This window comes from Octodon degus, unplaced genomic scaffold (assembly GCF_000260255.1).
Source record: "Octodon degus isolate 3935 unplaced genomic scaffold, OctDeg1.0 scaffold00211, whole genome shotgun sequence".
NCBI lineage: Eukaryota > Metazoa > Chordata > Mammalia > Rodentia > Octodontidae > Octodon > Octodon degus.
In genome coordinates, this window is record NW_004524787.1 from 3,807,540 (window position 1) to 3,811,851 (window position 4,312).

The 4,312-nt window shown below is 39.4% G+C and overlaps 1 pseudogene; it reads right to left on the reverse strand.

The window, feature by feature from the left end:
* The window catches only part of LOC101573966, a 20,841-nt pseudogene extending 19,820 nt beyond the window's left edge, over positions 1 to 1,021 (reverse strand).
* Positions 1,022 to 4,312: the final 3,291 nt, after the last annotated feature.

Consider the following 4,312-nt stretch of genomic DNA (forward strand, 5'->3'; position numbering starts at 1 on the left):
CAGCCACAGAGCTGCCACTTCCAAAACCTGGGGCCACTGGAGCTCCAAAAGGGCCTGCTGTTGTGGAAGCTGGAAATCCTGAAAATCCAGGTGCCCCAAAACTGGAGGCCGCAGGGCTTTAAATGAAAATGAAGCCGCTGAAGTGATCTGAGGTTTCGCAAATCCAAAATCTGCAGTGGAAGTAGAACTGGCAGAACTAGTAGAGGCTACAGCTCCAAATGCTGGGACACTCCTAAACACTGAAGGGCTTCCAGCAGAAGCAGCGGCAATTCCAGGGTCTGTTTTAAAACTAAAACTCTGAACAGTAGCGCTGTTGTTGTTACTCACTGGAAAACTTGGTGGCCTAAATGACCCTAATGCTCTACTTCCAAATCCAAATGTAGGTGCTGCATGATTTCCTTCATCCTTTAAATCAGAGAGCAAAGCTTCTTTAGTTGAGGCATTTAGAGACTTCAGTTCATTTATTTTATTCCTCCATTGATTTATAAACCGTTGGACAGAATTTAGATAATTCTGTAAGTTATTGCTGGTTAAGAAGTTATGGTATTCAAGCCTCAACTCCCCTGGTGAAATGTCTGTAAAACCTGAAATACTAGATTTCATTTTCACTGGTGAATAAACAGAAAACATCCACTGCCCTGATGATTCCCAAGTCTCCATATCTTTCATGATTCTTTCTAGAAGCTTCTTTTCATCTTTGTGCTCTTCAGAGCTGGGTGAAGCAAACGGGTTCTGAGATAATCCAAAACTTGTGTTCCTGGTAGTTGAAAGTTTAGAATCAAAAGAAATGAAAGATGGCTTCTCTCGATCTCTACTGCCTCCCCATGGTGTGGATTTGAAGAAACTGGATGGCTGGATGATACTGGAATATTTCTGACTGGTGGCATTTCCTTCACTCCTGTTAACTGCCTGAGGGCTGTTGCTGTCATCCCCCGCCAGCACCTCTGGCACCAGGATGTTCGTTTCAGCGCAGGTCTCCAAAGCGGAAACGGCCCTGAAGAAAGAACTGACAAATGACCATAGCGACAGCTCAGCCACTCTGCTGGACGGGGGAGTGTTCAGGCCGAATGGATAGAGAAGCCCAAGCAACCGAAGGTTCCCCCCCCCCGCCTCCCCCCGACTCTTGTGAGGACATTTTAAAAAGATACACATTTAGATGAACAAAATGAGCAGTATTCAACAGTGGTTTTCGTATCGCATATTGCTGTCATTGATACAGGTACTCAGATTACAAATATTAGGATATAAAGATAGTCATAGTGAAACAACTGATGGAAATTAATAATACAGTCATGTTAGATAACATATATATATATATATTTGCATGACTTTCCCCCTCTTTTTTTGCACCTTTTCTCCTTTCTCTTACCCTCATTGTTTATTCCTTTTTTAAAATTAATTTTATTGAGAAACAAATAGCAATGAGTCTCAAAACAGGTCAGTATTACCTTTATATTTGAATTTAATAATGGGATATACTCTTCAGTATCATTTAGGTCTTTTGTATATAGTTAGTTAAAGATTCGGTGTATCTTATCATATCTTTTAAATTTTATTTGGGGAATAGCGATAGAGGCCAGATGATCATACTAGTGAAAATGGACCTGGCCTATCAATGTTGCAATACTGAGAATTTAGCTGGTTGATCTGTGGTTTTAAGCCACTACCCTTTGATCCTTGGATACACTATGTTCCTATCTACCTAAGAGGCAATTTATGTTATAGGTCTATGCCACTGAGTAGCATTAGGGACTGACTATCTTATTTTAGCTTTTTTTTTCAACAGTAAGTAGCAAACAAGTTATTTTCTCTTAATATAATAGTGTGATTACAGCCTTGAGTAGGAATCTATCTTGTATTTTAGGTAGTATTCCTCCTTTTATTATATTTCTTTTTTCCCCCAAAGAGGAGCACTAGTTGGTTGACTTGCCCAAAATATAGAGACTGGGGTCTCTATATTTTCATATCTGAGAATTAATTATAGCTAAAATATATTTCTGTTTCAGAAAGAATGGCCCTTTTTATTTTTTATTTTTGTATTTTTAGGGAAGGGTCTGCAGGGTGTTCAGGGTCTCACTACTAGATCGGACTTGTAGTGATCCATTTGTTTTACAGCCTCCCGAGATCTGGGATTACAGGCACGCGCCACTATGCCCAGTCTCAATTGCTCCCAGTGTGTCCCAGGTGTGAGACTTGATAACGAGCCTCATTTATTGGCCAGTGAGAGACATCAGTCCTGGTAGCAAGCTTTAAAATGTCACTCACTGAGTCCTTTTCAGTCTAAGTCCATAAACTTCACCAAGTCCCATGGATAGCATCAAGCTGTCACCTGAATGACCACTTGAATCTGCATGGCTTATGAGATGTTCCCAGGTACCCAAAAAGCAGAGTAAATGGCATCAGATAAACTGAATTTATGCTTTTTGATTGATTGAGAGAGAGAGAGAGAGAGAGAGAGAGAGAGAGAGAGAGAGAGAGAGAGAGAGACAGAGAGAGAGAAAAGATAAAAAGAGCATCTTAGAGGATATCCCTCAGACTGAAATACTCAGGACTCTACAAATGTGTATATTTTCAGTTTGCTGGGTGTAACCCAGAGATGGATTCTCTCCACTATTGGATTTTTCATGTCAGTGGCTGGGGAAATGTTGCTTAAGTTACTGGTTGGGGGCTCATTCTTATTTTGTGTCTTCCTAAAGAAACAAAAAATTTTAGAGTCACATCTAAAAGAATACCCAGTGAGGCTGCTTCACATCCTGGACAGTGCTGTTTGACATCTTTTCTCATTTCTGTTTAGAGACAGCAAGTACCTCTTGTCTTCACTATCCTTATATGTAACCATAAGCAATTTCTAGGAGTTTAGGGATCTCTAACTGCTGGAAAAGATCAAAAGACCCTAATTCTGCAGAGGGAGAGACAAAAAGAAAGATAAACTATACTTCAGAAGCAAAGAGACTTGTGTAAAACTATGTTTCAAAGGGTCAGGGGTTGAGAGGAAAGTGGTAATGAAGAAAACAAACAAGTAAATATGTTTTAGCTGGACTTAGCAACGTTGTCCTTTAGTGGCTTTTTAAAAAACCTCTCATCACTGACCTGCCAAGAGAAATGCCGCCATGCTGGAATTTCTGTGAGTGTTCTCAACACTGAAACAAGAACTTATCCTAACATTGCAGAATAAGTTTGCAGGTTTGTTGAATCCCATCATAGAAAAAGAATTTTAAGGACACATTTCTAAAATGCATGAGAAAGGCTTATTAGAAATTTTAGGATGCTGGCAAGAGTGGAGTGCAGAAATGAGATACATTATGAGCCAGAATTTGGTATATGTAAGGGACTGTCTTCATGACTTATGACCTAGGTTATGTATTCTTCCTGCCAGTTTACAATGTAAGACATCTATATGTGTTTGAATTTGAGATATGCTGCCCACCAGTGTTCCTTCCTTGGGGTGGAGGAATCAAAGTTTACAGGTGAAAATGACAGATGCAGTGGCCAGATTTACAGACATTTTGTGTTTAACACTTTCAGGAATTTTTTAGTGAGTTTTCTTGAAGGGAAAAAAGCTTGATAACTTTTGTGTCTTAAAGCTGCAGTTAAGTACAGTTTTTAAAATCTCAATTTTTTCTCTTTTTCTTTTCTTTCTTTTTTTTTTCATAGTACTAGGGATTGAACTCAGGACCTTGCACTTGCCAAGCAAGCACTTACTCCACTGAGCTATCTTCCCAGCCCGTCTTCTCTCTTTCCTATCTATTTTTTTTTAAATTCTACTTAAGGATTTTAGACCTGTGCCACAAAGCCTGGTTACTTATGTCTCTTTATCTCATTTTAGCAATGAATATTGAGGTCCACTGGGCCCTCATCACCACACCAAGGCCATGGTGATCCTCATATATGGAGACAGCTGATCTGGGCTTCTTTTGAAAAGGTTAAGCTTATTCTTTTGTTCATTCCCAAGGGAAGCCCACAGAGAGCTTCTGATTAAGGACAACTTAATGGTCAGGGATAAGGAAAAGCATAGTCTGTTTCCAGTTTTATAAGATTAGCTCTCACCAGCTCTTCAATGACAGTTTAATGCAGGAACCCCAGGCCTATTATTAAAATGTGGAACGATATTGCCTCAAAATAATAGATTCTAATCCATTTTATACATTCAAGTTGAAGAAAATTTCTAATATGTAATATTTATTAATATTTAAAGCAGGAAAGGAAAATTATCTATTTATTCTTTTTTTTTGTGGAGCCAGAGATGAACTCAGGCCCTTGTGCTTGCCAGGGAGGCACTTATTCTACTGAGCTATCTCCCCAGCCCCCCCCA